Source organism: Pinus tabuliformis, chromosome 4_1 (assembly GCF_031772625.1).
Source record: "Pinus tabuliformis cultivar Carrire ecotype Pingquan chromosome 4_1, CPIR1, whole genome shotgun sequence".
In the NCBI taxonomy this organism is placed as follows: Eukaryota; Viridiplantae; Streptophyta; class Pinopsida; order Pinales; family Pinaceae; genus Pinus; species Pinus tabuliformis.
Genome location: NC_142303.1, coordinates 251,929,930 through 251,947,636, shown reverse-complemented (window position 1 = coordinate 251,947,636; position 17,707 = coordinate 251,929,930). Strand labels below are relative to the sequence as shown.

The 17,707-nt window shown below is 34.2% G+C and overlaps 1 pseudogene; it reads left to right on the top strand.

The window, feature by feature from the left end:
• The window catches only part of LOC149175215 (uncharacterized), a 60,980-nt pseudogene extending 43,766 nt beyond the window's left edge, over positions 1-17,214 (top strand).
• Positions 17,215-17,707: the final 493 nt, after the last annotated feature.

Genomic DNA, 17,707 nt, shown 5'->3' with positions numbered 1-17,707 from the left:
AATAATGGGAATTTTCTGAGATCTGTTGAATGACTATCTAGAAATCTTCATGGATGGGTTTACACCTTACAATGATACTGTTGAAACAACATTAGTTAATTTAGAAAAGGTATTAGAATGATGTGTGTAGACTAATGTTTCTTTGAGTACTGTAAAGGGTCACACGACGATGAATGAAGGGATTGTCCTGGGACATATTATTTCTATTGACGGGATTAAAGTAGACCCTGCTAACATAGAGGTAATCTTGAATATCCCAATTCCAAAGACACAAAAAGAGGGAAGTGCGGGCAGGCCTTTATGGAATTAAAGAATTGTGTATCAACAAATCCTATTTTGCGAGGACCAAACTAGAGTCTGTTGTTTCACATAGCTACAGATGCATCTAATACTATTGTGGGAGTTGTATTAGGCCATCTCGAGGACAAAAAGTTGTATTCTATCTATTACATAATCAAGAACTTGACTCCAATAGAAATCAATTACACAATGACATAAAAATAGTTCCTTGTGGTAGTGCTGCCATCAACAAATTTCGACACTACATCACTGGATATCAAGTGTTTGAACACACTGACCACTCTGTCATTCGCTTTTTAATGAATAAACTAGTCACTAATGGTAGGATTGCACAGTGGTTATTGTTTTTATAGGAATTTGATATAATAATCCTAGATAAACCTGGGAAAGATAATGTAGTGGCTGATTTTATTTCTAGGCTAATTGTTGGTGATGAATGCATGCCTATTGAAGATTCTTTTCCTGATGAATACCTTTTTTCTATTTCAACTCACTCACCGTGGTATGCAGACATAGATAATTATCTTGCTACAAGAATATTTCCACAATACCTATCCTCCAGAGAAAAGAAAAGAATTGTCCAGCAAAGTGCTAGATATTCTTGGATTGAGGGAAATCTCTATCACACTGGGCCAGATCATCAGATCAGGCATTGTGTGAGGGAGGATGAAATCTTTGATATCCTTAGAGCTTGTCACAAGGAACCTTATGGAGGACACTTTGCAGATAAGAGGACATGATACAAGGTGCTCTCCACAAGATACTATTTTAGGATGCTAAGAAATTTGTGAAGGGATGTGAAAGCTGCCAGAGAATGGGTCAACCACTCTAGTCAGATGAGATGCCATTGAGATCTCAAATAGTTTTAGATCAATTTGAGAAATGGGCTCTAGGTTTTGTATGGCGAATTAACCATTCGTCCCAGCAAAAGTCCTACATCCTGGTTTGCACATATTATGTCACAAAATGGGTCGAGGTGAAGGCATTGACCAGAGCCACCAAGCAGGTTGTTTCAGACTTTTTGTTTGAAGACATTTTTGTTTGCTTTGGGATACCCAGAGAAATGGTGACAGATGGAGGGCCCCAATTCACATCTCATTTGATTCAAAAGCTAGTTGAAAAACAAAAAATATGTCCTAGGATTACTTCACCTTATCATCCACAAGCGAATGACCAAGTGGAGAGCACCAACAAGGTTATTGAGAGAATTCTTACCAAGATTATGGCCAACCATTAGAGGAGTTGGGCTAATAAACTTCCAGAGGCGTTGTGGGAATACAAGACTACATGGAGGAATACTACAACATTCTCACCATACAAATTAGTGTATGGTAAAAATCCTTTATTTCCCATAGAGTTCGAAATAAAGACATTAAGATCAACACTACAGGTGAACTTAGATCTAGAAAAAGCACAAAAGCAACGGTTGAATCAACTCAATGAGCTAGATGAGAAAAGTATATATGTTATTCAACAAACAAACATCATTCAACAACAAAGGGCTAAGTGGCACGATAGATTCATTAAAAATAAGAAGTTTCAAAAAGGAGATTGGGCTCTATTATATGATTCGAGATTCAAGGATTTCAAGGGGAAGCTCTGCACCAAGTGGCTAGGTCCTTATGAAGTTGACATAGTCTTTGACAATGGGACTGTGAATTTAGTTACCATTGATAGTGCTAGGACACCATTACTCGCTAATGGGCACCATCTTTAGCTATATCACAAACCAGCTTCAAAGGATTCATTCATCAACATTGTCGCGGATTCTAACCTTCAAATTACAGGGGCAGGGGAAAATTCTCCTGTGCTGCCAAATTTTTAATTTTCCAATAAGTGTAATAGTCGAAAACCAACTTTTGTTTGTAGTTGTTACATCTAATGTAAAAAAAAAAAAAAAACATAAAAAATGTAATAAAAATATGTAAATAATAATCTAACTGTGAAAATCTCTTATAGGGGTGTAGGCAGACAAATTGTGATAGTTGAAAATCCCCATGTGGCGGCTATTACATGTTCTTTCCTTTCTATAACAAAATCATTTATCTCACGCACATCTTACGATATGTTGTTACAAGTTTTAGTCTTTTCTTGTTCTTTCCAAATTTTTGTATCTGTAAGAGTAGTGTAAATAAGAATTTGTTATAGAAATAGTGTTAGCAATTGCATTTGTTGTTACATGTATAACAACTAAACACCTGTAGAAGTGACCCAGGAAAAATCATCTCCCGCAATAAATAGCATTCGTCAGCATCTTGCTACATGAGCAAATGACACAACTTGCATGTCATCGCCGGAATTAATTATATCGCTGGTACCTTTTCACTAGTCCCTTTTCGCCACATCACCTCGAGTACATCACACAAAAGGTATATCGCTTTTTCCTCTGTTTAACATTTATGGCAATTAATATGGCACTTTCTTTGACGACCATTGCATTAAACTCGGGGGGAGGCGAATCATTTCACAATCTGCAATTTAAAACTAAAATTAAAAGCGACAACCCTGTAATCATTATTAAACCCTGCAATTATTGTTATTTCTTTACGCCAATCATGCCAAGGATTAACTTTCATTTAAGCCAGACCTCTACGATCTAGTATCAATAATGAGATCATACCAGTGCAGTACAATCCCCCTGATCCGAGTTTCCTTTTGTATTGCCTACCTCACTAACCTGATATAAACCTCAGTGAAGCATTGCACTCTCACTTCAAAATTCTCAGAGAAAGAACAGAGAAAACACAAAGTGTAGTAACTGAAACAGAAATGGGAGGAGCAACAGTCTGGCACGAGCCCAATTTGACTGAAGCATTGGAAAATTTCCCTGAGGTGTGCCATATTTTTAAGGAAGCAGGATGGTTTGAGTTCTTTGAGCAACTTAAGGGATTAGAGGAGTCGGTTGCCATGGAATTCGCTAAAAACCTGGACAGAAACTAGATAGAGGTTAGGGGGTTGAAGCTAGAAGTTACAGAAGAAGTAATTGCCCGAGTAACAACATTGTGGGCTGAGGGAAAAATATGGTTTAACCGAAATATTAATGACCCCTCCCTTAAGGCGGAATTCCTACGAGGAGAAGAGAAATTGGAGAAAAAAGGTAGGGGAATTGATAGTATATCAGTTCCTCAGCCATGGGGAGAAGTCGCCCTATACATCATCAAGTACATTACTTGTGAAGGAAGGGCAACGATCGTGTTCAATTACCATTTTCCGTTGTTAAACCACCTTCGACACAGGCAGCTGGTCAATCTCCCATATTTCCTGCTAGAAAATATAAGGCACATGTTTGCTGCTGTGAATATTGCTGCACACCCAGAGAGTTGTGTTACCAACCACGACCTCATCAAGTTAATTGTGTTGGATGCATTGGAATGCCAAGGCAGGAGCTGGGAGGAGTTTATGAGTAGAAAGATGAGGACTTCCCACTGAAGGCAAGCTGAAATCCCCGATGACGCTCCAAGGGAAGCTAGGGAGACTGAAGAACAAGGGCAATCCTCAGGAGGTAGGATTAAGAAAAGATCATTGGAGAAGCCGATAGGCGGTAGGATACCGAAGAAGAGGGTGAAAGTCAGTGCACAGCCAAAACATTCACCTCCATCTAGAAAGGAGTCAACCAAGCACAAGGACACAAGGAAACAGAAAGAAGGGGAACAAGCCCATCTAGAAGAGGTCCCTCTATCAGGTAAGGACGAGACCCAACTTTTGCTACATAAAATTGAAAATTTAGAAAAAGAAAATGAAATATTAAGGCAGCAATTAGAGGAAAGTAAAGTAGAAGCATGGGTCTCGAGCCTAGACATATTGGCAAAGGTTGTAGACAAAATGAGGCCAGAGGAATGTGCAGCACGTGCTAAGAATCTAGCAACAACCGAACACAAATTATGTGCTGCAAACACCATTTTGACAGAAACTCAAACCGAACCCTGGGAAGTTGTTACACAAGAACTCGTTAACGACGCTGCTATTACACAAGAACCAATAGGAGAAACGGAGAATCCCACAGTAATCAACCTGGAAGTTGATACATAAGAACCTGCCAACGACACTGTTGTTACACAGGAACTGACATTAGATGCAGAGGCTACTCAGGAAGAAAAAGAAAGAGTTGAACCATAAGAACCTGTCGACGAAGAAGTTGGTACACAGAATCGGCAATTGAAGCAGAGCAAATTAATCCTTGAGATACTGTTACATCCCCAAGTGATATTGCATGTGAAGGAACATAGGGTCCTGAAGAAGGATGGTGTTCGGAGAAAATTTTACTGATATCAGAATTGTAGAAATTGAAACAACAAATACTCTCCTTACAAAAGGGAGTGATCTCGCTGGAAGAACATCAGAAAGTTTTAGATTCGCTCAAGTAATAGTTGGCTAAGAAAAAATTGGTAGAAGAATGGGAAAGATGAGAACAGAAGGAAGCCATGAAGGAGAAGGAGAAGCAAATGCAGCTGTTACAGTAGCAAGTTCAGGATTTAATAGATGATAAACACAAGTTGTACGAACTCGTCCTAAATTTGTTAGGGTGTAGAAGGCCCTCTCCATCCTACCCAGTATTTATGTGGGAAAGATTTCGTTTGTTTCAGTTGAGCGTTGTCTATGAAAATAGACCATATGTGGGTAATTCTACTTGAGCTTTTTTGAAAGTTTTATGTGCTTGCGATTTTAATGACCAAAGCTTACTATGTGAGTTGTTTGTTCATAATATAATCTCAGCATGCTAGTTTGCATATGGTTGCGCACATTTTCTCCTACATGGGGGATCTACAATTACGTGCTTTTATTTATTTCATGAGAAATCAGATAGAATGGCACCTCATCATGAAGTTAGTGGACACCAATGAAGAAAATACAACATTATGGATAAGGGCGGAACCAAGGATGGCTACAGAGTTGAGGCATCATTTTAAGATATTTTTGAGTACTCGAGACATTAGAGAGAAATCAACTATCTATAGAAGGAGAATCATGGCATTCTGCCTCAATTTCTTTGCACGGCCCAAGAGTCGATCACTAATGGGGTGCCTTAAACGCAGTGAGGCCGGTAGCGCTAGTCTACAGGTGGGTGACCCTTTTGGGTTTCCAAACTTTGTGGTTGTTGTTACACGGGTCTCAAAGTATTCCCAAATTTTGAGATCATTGAGAGCCTTATGGATAGGGCTCAAGTTTCAATATCCTTTTATTTGGTTGCCAGTAGAGGAGTATCATCCCCATTATCAGATGTGCGACTGTTAGGAGGAATCTTGGCCGCATCAGTTGATGGCCACTCATGGCTACAGGTCCATTGATGAGGATACTGTCAGTGCTTACAACTTGACAGATCTACAGCAGAGGTATAGTAGCAGTATTTGAGAATTTTTCATGAGGACATGCAATTGCTTCAGTTGGGGGGGGATGTTGAGTGCATCCTTTGGGCACACTTTAAATACCTCTTTCCCTCATTTTTGCCCATTTTACCTTTGAACCCATGAGCTTTACATTATAATTATTGCTTTTCCTAGTTATAAGAAGCAACTCTTGTTGCGCCATATTATTTTTCCATATTTGATAAATATGAATGAAGTGATATTTTTTTTATGGCTAACTAGGGTAAGTCTGGAAGAAGTTCTCTGGCTCTTTTTATTTTAGGTGTTGCCTATGAATTCGAGGCCAAAGGATGGACAGTTGTGCTGTTAATTCACAAATATGTTTTGAGCATTTGTTGTTATAGACCATTGATGTTACACCTCAAGTTGTTGTTACATTGCGAGATGTTCTTGCACAACCACTGTCAAAGACCGCGGGTACTATTCGATGAGACAACTATCGTGAAGCATGAATTATCTATGGGCAGTCAAAGAATCTAGGCGGTTATGATTTTAGAAAATGATGAACTTGAATAGGCCTTGTATTTAGAAACTAGTTGTAACAATTCCTATTTTCTTTTAATATCGATCAGCGTGAGAATCGTAAGATTCTCATCACTAATCTGTTCCCTATTTTGAGCATGTAAAATTTATAAAAGGATACAGTGCCATGCAAGGGAACATGCAACACGATATAATACCGTCATTTTGATTTTGTAATTCACATCTCCTTTAATACAAGAACATCGTTGGTGATGCTTTTACAGATTCTGTGTTGAATTTCTGACTAGTTCTTATTTCATCCCAGCGCCCTGCTAGGGAGGAAGGGCCATCCTCTTTAGCAGGGATTGCAGTAGTAATTGTAGTAGTGGATTAATTATTTCTTTTTTCATAAGTGTGAAGTTATTGTTGTTGTTGTATAATTCATAGAGAAGATTTACTTCTGTTTTCATATTTATGATATGTTGTTACATAGGATTGATTTAAGCTGTAATATTTGATCAACTAGTTCAGTGATTGATATTGTGTGTGGCGTGTTCGTTTCTTGGTAAAACATGAAGTGTGATTTCATTCCTGTAGAATTCTTTTTGATTTTTTCATGAGTGTTTAATTTTTGCAATTGGTTCAGTGACATTTCTTTCCATTCTTTATTTCTATCCTTGATTGTTGTGCAAACACCTTTCAAATAAACAGATCTACCTTGATTGACAATTAAATGGTTGCGGTTCAGTCAATTAAACAGTGATTAAACCAACACAACAATAGGGATAATTTGTCAACAACAAGGTTAATTTGTAGACAAATTATCGTTTCTTACGAGCAACGACTATATCAACAGAATAAAAATCCCTTTAAAGCCGAGGGAATGAGAATGACCATGCTGGTTAAAACATGAGTTTCGGTTAAAGCCAACTTCTCCTAAAGAGGACCAAATCTGTTTGTTTCGGAGATCCTTAAACTATACTCGATTTCTCTACGCGTCAACGTATTGGCGGTCTAGGGTGGGTACGTTAGCCCAACCTGCTTGATCTCTTGAGAAGAGAAGATTAAATTACAGAATGATCTCTATGGCATGCCCTCATGTCACCAACATGGCCATGCTTGCAATACATTCAACATGGATGTGTGCTGCTATGAAATCAACTTTGATCATTCTAAATGCCTTATATGCGAATTTGTCACTGTGCAACATGCAAATGCCTTTTCCTAGTTATAAGAAGCAACTCTTGTTGCGACATATTATTTTGCCATATTTGTTAAATATGAATGAAGTAATATCTTTTTGATGGCTAATCAGGGTAAGTCTAGAAGAAGTTCTCTAGCTCTTTTTATTTTAGGTGTTGCCCATGAATTCAAGGCCAAAGGGTGGACAGTTGTGCTGTTAATTCACAAATATGTTTTGAGCATTTGTTGTTATAGACCATTGATGTTACACCTCAATTTGTTGTTACACAGTAAAATTTTCTTACACAACAACTATCAAAGACCGCGGGTACAATTCCACGAGACAACTATCCAGAAACATGAATTATCCATGGGCGGTCAAAGAATCTAGGCGGTTATGATTTTAGAAAATGATGTAACTTGAATAGGCCTTGTATTTAGAAACTAGTTGTAACAATTCCTATTTTCTTTTAATATCGATCAGCATGAGAATCGTAAGATTCTCATCACTAATCTGTTCCCTATTTTGGGCATGTAAAATTTATAAAAGGATCCAGTTACAAGGAAGGGAACGTGTAACATGATATAGTACCGTCATTTTGATTCTATAATTCACATCTATTTTAATACAAGAACATCGTTTGTGATGCCTTTACAAATTCTGTGTTGAATTTCTAACTAGTTCTTATTTCATCCCAGTGCCCTGCTAGGGAGGAAGGGCCATCCTCTTTAGCGGGGATTGTAGTAGTAGTTGTAACAGTAGATTAATTATTTCATTTTTCATAAGTGTGAAGTTATTGTTGTCGTTGTATAATTCATGGAGAAGATTTACTTCTGTTTTCAGGTTTATGATATATTGTTACACATGATTGATTTAAGCTGTAATATTTGAACAACTGGTTCAGTGATTGATATTGTGTGTAACGTGTTTGTTTCTTGGTAAAACGTGAAGTGTGATTTCATTCCTGTAGAATTCTTTTTTATTTTTGAATGGGTGTTTAATTTTTGCAATTGGTTTAGTGACATTTCTTTCCGTTCTTTATTTCTATCCTTGGTTGTTGTGCAAACACCTTTGAAATAAACAGATCTACGCTGATTGACAATTAAATGGTTGCGGTTCAGTCAATTAAACAATGATTAAACCTACACAACAACAAGGATAATTTGTCAACAACAAGGTTAATTTGTAGACAAATTATCATTTCTTACCAGCAACGACTATATCAACAGAATAAAAATCCCTTTAAAGCCGAGGGAATGAGAATGACCATGGTGGTTAAAACACGAGCTCCCGTTTAAGCCAACTTCTCCTCAAGAGGACCAAACCCGTTTGTTCCGGAGATCCCTCGATTTCTCTAGGCGTCAACGTATTGGTGGTCTAGGGTGGGTACGTTAGCCCAACCTGCTTGACCTCTTGAGAAAAGAAGATTAAATTACAAAATGATCTCTATGGCATGCCCTCATGTCACCAACATTCAACATGGATGTGTGCTGCTATGAAATCAACTTTGATCATTCTAAATGCTTTACATGCGAATTTGCCACCGCCCAACATGCAAATGCCTTTGGTACAGGTGTTGGTCATGTGAATCCCGGTGCTGCCTTCTATCCTTCTTGTCTCTGTGTAGCTTCAATTATAAAAGCCAAATTCATATTCTCACAAGGAAAGTGAAAAGGTGAGAAAGGAAATCATTTCTCACGAAGAATTCGAACTGGTAACCAAAGCTTCGAAATGAACAACGGTTTGATATCCTTATTCTATTGGGTTTTTTCCTTTCATCACAACCTCTGTAACTGCGGGCATTCATTTCTTATGTGTAGGTTTTTTTATTATAAACATAATTTCAAAACGATATTTACCTCGGTAGCTATAATTAAATTATACATTGTCTAACCAAATAATTTTGAAAATGATATTAAGCCTATGTAGTATGTGTACATAACGATATTAGATAATATGTAAAACGAAAATGGTGTGGACAAAAATGAAAGTATATTATCAATGGTTTCGTTAAACATATTTTGAATAATGAAATGACCCATAATCATTCCATTTGAATGATTAACGAAATCATTCCAGCTGAGTGATTGAAGTAATTGTGCACACAAAGATTGAAGCTTCCATTAAGCATATTTTACTTAATGAGTTAATGGATAATCATCTTATTTGATTTTGATTGAAGGTTCCATTAAACATATTTTACGGATAATCATTTTATCTGATTTTGAGTTTATATATTGGTGGACTGTATTCAAAGATAATATTAACATATGTAGTTGTAACAAAATTATATATTATATAAAGATATTAGAGTTGAGGAAGATAAGATTCTATTATCTATAATTTTATAAGGATTTTTTAATTAATGAATGGATTGGTAATCATTTTAGTTAAATAATTTTATATTGATTGAATGTATGAAAACTTATTTTTATAAATAAGTGTAATTATAAAACTTAAATGAGTTGTAAATATTGATATACATCAACTCTTAATAAATATCAAAAAATTTATTTCTTATTTCATATTGTCAAAATTAAAAACACCTAAAATTTAATTTAATTACAATTTCATTTTAAATTATTATTATTCACTATAAAAATAATTTAATATATGAATTAAAAATATAAGTATTTCTAAAAAATGTAACAAGATTTTTAATCACCAATATTATCTTCTGTTTATCATGAAAATTCTTAACCTTTAAATAAATTTTGTTGCAATACCATTTTATCATGAAAATTCTTAACCTTTAAATAAGCTGCGTTGCAATAACATGGGCTAATTTATCTATATTCATTTCATTGTTAAAATAATTTATCTATATCTAATTTTATAAAAATTTCTTAAATTGGAAAGAAAAAAAAGAATAATTACCTTACTCTCTATATCCTAACTATTATAAAAAATAGTTAGTAAATATAATGCAAAGATTAAATCTCTATCATTTATCTTTAAATTCTATTCCAAATAAACACACTTATAACATATAATTATAATAAATTAATTTATATTTATAAATTTATAAGGAGTAATGATCTCTATTACCAATTTAACAATTAAATTATAGTAACTTTTTTATCATTAAAAAATTATAATATTCAATAAATTTCACAAAAATACAAAATAAAACTTCATTATCATTTAAACACCACCATGTAAAACATTCTTAGCACATTAAATGATATAGAAGGGTTTATGTAAATTACTTCTACTAGAGGTTGATTGTATATATTGTCACAATCACATTATTTTAAATAGCAACATAACAGATTTATGAAGAGTAATTATATTTCGAAAAATAATATTGAATATGAAAATGTAGAATCTTGAGATATATATATATATATATATATATATATATATATATATATATATTTTTATATATAAAATCAAATGGGGCAAAGGACACTCATCTCAAAGACCATGAGAGGCTTCAAAGAATATTATTGATATACCATTGACTAGGTGAGAAATCCAAGGGAAACTTATACAAAATGATATCCAAGAAATAAATTTCGAGGTAAAACCATATTTCCACATAACATAAAAAATAAATTTATGTCTAACCTAATAAAAAACACTAGCCATGTCCAACTTTATAATCATTGTTTCTTCCCTCACTGCTTGCTTGAGTTAATGACTTCTTTTACCAATATCATGTTTTAAATCATTTGATACTTGTATATATATTTTCCATGATTTTTGGAGATTATATTTTCCAAAGTAGGTTTGTTCATGTTTGCGATGATATATGTTATTATGTTGTAGGAGACATTGTAGAGAGAAATGGGTCTAAACCTATCAAAGGAGGATGGGTTAACTTCTTTCAGAATTAGGGCTAGGAATGCATAATTGATCTCACCTCCCATATTGAAAATTTGTGAACGTAAGATACCATTCTAACTAAATCCTTATTTATCATTGCCCAACAATGCTTATAAAAATTTTCTAAGAAACCATCCAATCCAGGGTATTTATTAAGATCAAAGCAATCTAGAGCTTCCCAAACCTGATTCGCTAAAATTGTTTTGTTCAAGCTGTCATTTTATTTTGGAGAGAGTAAACATGGAATATGTTCAAGAATATATGAACTTCCGTATACATCCAACATAGGTTTGTTCTTCATAAAAATATGTGAGGATATGAATTCCAACAAATGCTTTTGTGAGGATAATGTCAAACTTACAAGTTCTATCACAAAATCTTTTTAGGAGATGAATGTCTCTCAGAAATGGTTTTTAAGGATGACAACAAACCAAGGTGGGAGAACTGAAGGTATCAATAAACACAAACTTTGGAACCTTCATAGAAGTTCTCAGAAAAAGAAAAAATAAATAATAATAATAATAATACTAATTGGTTTTAAGATGATCAAAATCTCTGGAACTATGACATCAGTTCCTTGAAGAATTCCAAATATGAAAGTGCTCATTCACAAACAAATCAATCAATTCAATTAGCAAAAACTGAAGTCTCACAATTTTGGCTCTAACTGGTACAGGTTGTGGCTTAGGCTCAATGTAGATCTCTAACTCACCCTCAATTGACATCTTGAACTCAAACCTGTGGCAGACCATCAACAATTCCCACTTTTTCGGATACATGGTGAGAAGTATTCTTCATCACTGCAAGGCTTTCATCACTCTCGATCATATTCTTCGGTATGACCTATAAATCTTCTTGGATGTTTTTGTCCAATCCTAAGAAGTAATCAATCCAAAATTTAGCTGCTCGCTTGGAGTAGTCTTCTTTTTGGAACATCTATTTGTATGGTGATTGTTGGAAACCAAAGTCAAACATATATTAATTGATCTAAATCAATGATGTACAATGTGTACCTATTAATACATACATGAAGTAATTGAATTAGTTTCCTAGTCTTCTTGGACTCTAATAACCAACCACCCTAAAACAAACTAACCCAAGATTAACCTTGAGGATTACTTGTCTAACATTCCCCCCTTAATCCGAAGGGATGTACTAAAGTCCAAGAATGAGAGCTCAAAATGTAAAAATTCATCTCAACCAAGAGCTGATTATCTCTCAGAAACAGTTTTTAAGGATAACCAAAAACTAATATGGTGGTTTTTAAGATAAAACCATGAACTATACCCACATTTGGAACCTTCATAGTAGTTCGCATATAAATAAAAAACAACATGTCAAAAGCATGCAATCATGCTCATTCTCATAGAGAATAAATCAAAAAATCTGTCTACAACTCTGAATCTGAACTCAGACTCTAGACTGTAGTAGTAAAATTTTGATCCGTGTCTGAGGATCACTTGACAAATATTCGAAGCTATTGCAGACAATAAAAAAATCCCCCCTTGTCAAATACAATGTGAGAAAATGAATTATTTTTCATCACTGCAAGGCTAGTCAACAATGTTGAAGAAATCGTGCGGTATGACCTGTAAATCTTCTTTGTTGCTTTCGACCAATCCTAATAAGCAAAGTAATCCATGCAAAATTTAGCTTCTCTCTTGTAGTAGTCTTATTTCTGGAACATCTATTTGTATGGTGATTGTGCTTTCCATAATGCTCACATGGGTGAAGATCAAAACATTGACCTTTCACATTTCCAACTCTATTACACTATTGGCATATATCAACTTGTTATGGAACAACACCACTAAAAAATCCAACACTTCGAAATTGTATTGGTTTAGAAAAATATGGAATGTGAAAAGATACATCTAGAACATTATATCCCAAACTAGTTCTGTTTTTGTTATGAGTAATCTCTCCCCACAGTCTTATAACAATTTTCACATCAAGACATTTATCTGCATCCAATTTTTCTCTTGAATTGACTTCATTACTCTGATCATTCTCTGACTGATGATTAGGCTCAAACAAACTATTGTTCTGAACAAGAACATGTTCAAAATTCTTCTTTTATAATTCATGTAGTTCATCTTGCTAGAATTGAGATTCGAATTGCAAAAACTAGAGATCTCTTGTGTATTTTGTGAACAAGTTTTAATGTCAGAAAGCATGGCTTTACTGATTTGGACACTACTATGAACAGTAGAGGACATTAAACTACTTAACAGCTTTAACAAATCATTGAATCTAGTCATTTTCTCCAGCTTCCTATCAAATAATACTTGCAATTAACTTTCAAAAAGGTGTCGCCTACCACTGAAATTGCACCCAATACAAATGAATTTAAAATGATTTAATTAGGTGTCAGGTTCAACAGAAGATGCACCCGTTTACAACATAATTTCCACCAAAAAAATTATCATATTGTTGCAAACAAAATGTCATATTCTTGCTACCCAACCATTGTATTGAGTATCACAACCTCCAAAATTAACTTCCCTTTTTGTTTTGTAAAAAGTTATCAAGCACAAGGATTTGAACTTGTGACCTTTAACACACTATGTAATTATATGAGCTTTGCTAACCACACTACCTTTTACAAGTTCAATTTTATTATGTATTCATGTATCCCAAATACTCCAATTTTATAAACACTCAAACCATTCTTGATAACTCTCCTTTCCACTAAGGACAACTCCAACTATGAAAACTATTGAAGTCATAATTTTTTTACAACCAAATAAATTCTTCAAACAAATCCTTTACAAATATGTGAAGTATTCCTCTAAATGAAGATATATTCCTTTCTCCCTTTTTTTTTTAAATAAAAATTGGCTCCGTGACTTGATGGTGGACTCCAAAAATTATTTAGTAGAGAACTAAGTTCAGATCTCATTGTTTCCCTTTTTCTTTTTCTCTTCAACTTTTAGAACTTATTTCTAATCAAAATAAAAACAAACTTTGAATATTTCCACCACTTTTAACTCTTCAACTTTTAAAACTTATTTCAAATAAAAAAAAATAAACTTTGAATATTTCAACCACTTTTAACTCCAAGTTAATTAATTTCAGAATCAGCCACTTTTACTTTTACTTTCTCATTTCACCTTTCTTTAACCATTTTTTTTTTAATATAATTGATAAAAGAAATGATAAATATTTTCTTTAATCACAATTTGATATAGTTTCCATTCACTTGATACTCACTGAGTTTTCTCTTATTAGATTTTTCGTTTCTCTAATTCTTTCTCTCTCCACTTTCACCTATCTAACTCCACTTCTTTCTTTGTTCACTTCCACCTTTAAGGCTCTACCTCTTTCTCTATTCATTTTCACCTTTATGGCTCTTACTTCCACACAAGGATGTTGTTTCTGGAAGTAATATATAGGAAATGTATTCTCCTTACTCGTTGTCTCATATTCATTTATTTTTTACAAATCCTTCTCAAAAAATTCATTAAATATTGTTTTAATTTCACTTTCATGAACCTTGAAGCATTCTCAATTTTCCAATAATATCTAGATTAAATTCAAATACCAAATATGGAAGAAAAAAAATCCACTAAAAATAATTAATAATTCACTTCCAAAAAATGATTCAAAGCTTCACTAATGTTCAATGTTATTTATTCACTGTCGGTTGTGCCAATAATAAGAGTTACTGGTGGGTAATCAATTTTACCTTGGTTTATTTTTGTTGAGAAATCTAGGGCATCATGAATTAGGTGATTTCTCTTAATTAGTAACTGCTTGTGAGTGACTTTTACTTGATTAGTTTAGAAGCTTCTAGTTGCTTAATTTATTAGTTTTCTTCTTCATCAAACAGTTACCAATGCATGAACATAAATAGACAAGAGACATTGGATGTATAAATAGACAAGAGACAAAAAGTGTAGGCTATCATCCAAGGCAAAATAATCTCCCTCTTTGAGAGGAAAACTCACACAAATTATTCTTATCTAGATTCCAATTTACGAATACCAAAACCAAGATCCTTGACCTATTAGCCACTCCACGACCTAGACACTAGTTCTCTAGATTGTCTTCTCTTCTTCTTGACTCCTCTTCCACTTCGACTTTCTTTGCATCAAGACATAGTTATCATAGAGATATTATCACTGTCTCCACATAGAGATCTCCTTTACTATGAGATCTTCTCGCTATGAAATTCTCGAGAACTTACTTCTGTGATGGTCATCCTTCGAATTGAGATGGATCCATCTACCCTTCTTACTGTAAGTTTATGGAATCCTTAATACTAGAATATTGTAATCATCAAGAGTGATAAAGTACCGAACCTATAATCACTGTGAGGACCAAAACATGTTTTCTGAGATAACACTGAATCTGAGGCTTCGTTCATAGCAATGAAATTCATGGATGTAATGCTATCCGAACTTGTCCCTTATCCTTTGTTGCTGCCACTATGATATAAAGTTCAGAGGGATCTGAATTCCCTTGACAGTACCCAATCTCCACTTCTATTCCCAAGTTTGAGCTCCTTCTATAATCTCTTCTGAACTTTCTAATTGTGATCCAAAAAAATCAGAGATATCAAACTTCTGAACCGTGTAAATGTGGACATCTTAGCCACGTATTTATACTAGTTTGTCCCATAAATAATGCAACCTATATTTTGAAAAGGTGTTTCTTTCATAAGGTGATGAAACATGAGCTTATACTCTCTGTTTGGAGGCCAACTTCAAGAGGATGACTTAGTGCTTGCCGTTAGAGGTCTTCTAGACACTTTTATGACATTCTTCATACATGACATTGACTCTATATGACTTATATGACAAATCCTAAAGGCTCTCAATGTGATCCATCTAAAATAAAACCTCTTTCTCATGAAACCCATGAAGCAATGCATAATAATAATTTTATTTTCTTCTTTTCATCATTTACAAAAATCACAATTACATGTCATTATGAAGACCGAACCTAGTTACACTTTTCAAAACTTTTAACTTGGTTTCTAGCACTCCCGATATCTTTATCTGAGTTTGACAGTGAATCTGAGACCCTGATTTCAAAATGAATAATGAGACAAAAATGTAGTCCACAAAGAAAGGAGGAGCCCTCAAGAATGCCAAAAAAATTATGGCTCAATTCAATCAATAGGTGGATGAACTACCCACACTGATACCACTATAAGACACACAAACTAGAAACCAAACTCAAACATATATTAATTGATTTCAATAAATGATGTACAATGTGTATGTATTAATACATACAAGAAACAATTGAAATAGTTTCTGAGGCTTCTTGGACTCTAATAACCAATCACTCTAACACAAACTAACCCAATATTAATCCTGAGGATTACCTGTCTAACAGAAACATTGCAATCTTGGAGGGTGATGCAACAACAATTTTTCTCGATTTTGTTAGGGATAGTGGTTGGACTAGAGAGAGAAGCCTTTCATGTGGTCCCCTATCCAATGCAAATATTTTACAAGTGCTTGCAGAAAATCCTACATTTTCTGCTAGGGAATACCAAACCATGTGACCTATTAATGTAGCTTTTCCTGCTCCTATCTTAGAGACTCCACCATTTGAAGAAGCTCAGAAAATGACTAAGCGTACATCGAAGAAAAAAGGTGGTGAAAAAAAATTCCTTCTAAGAGAAAATATGATGGTTATGAATCTATAAGTTTGAGGAAAAAAATCGAGAAAACCTAGTGTCACAACTGAGGAAGGCTTAAATGGGGAAGTCACTATTGTCATGAAAGAACAAAAAAATCTAGATGTTGTGATTAATGGAATTGTTTTTTATATTTCAACTATGCCTATTCTTGTTTGCACTTGCACTAGAGTGGCTCAACAATGTTGTAGGTGGGGGAATGGTGGTTGGAAGTCAGCTTGTTGCATGACTAGTATATCTATGTATCCCCTCTTGATGAATACTAATGAGCGAGGTCCTATGTGGATGGAAGGAAAACGAGTGGAGGCACGTTCAGAAAATTGTTAGAGAGGCTTAGGGCAGAAGCCTATAATCTAAATTACGCAATTGATTTGAAGAGTTACTGGGAAAAGCATGGTACAAATAAGTTTGTTACTATCAGGTAAATGAATTTCATTACAGAAATTGTCTTTGTTTCAACGTCTTCACATGTTACTTCTTTCTCGATTGAATCACATTCGCTCAACCACAGTATGCACATTATTAGAGGGAGTATTTTCGGTAGAATATAAATGGCAATTTTACTATTGTTTGTTACATAAGAACATGGAATTTGGTGGGAGAAATTTTCTTATCTTACAACCTTTTAAATTCATATGATATGTTGAAGGATTTTGTTTCACTTGATCCATTAGTTAATCGAAAAAAAATTATTAACGTTTATTGAATGTTCAAATGCTGAGATAACTCTTCAACTAAACTAAAATATTTTCGCAGTTTGTTGTACACTTGTTAGCATGATTTGAGATAAATCTTCAACTAAACTAAAATATTTTGGTAGATTGGTTGTACAAATGTTAGCATGATTATTTTGAATATTCAAATTGAGGCTTAAGTTTCATTGGTCTGATTAAACATATTGCTTTATTCCTAGAATTA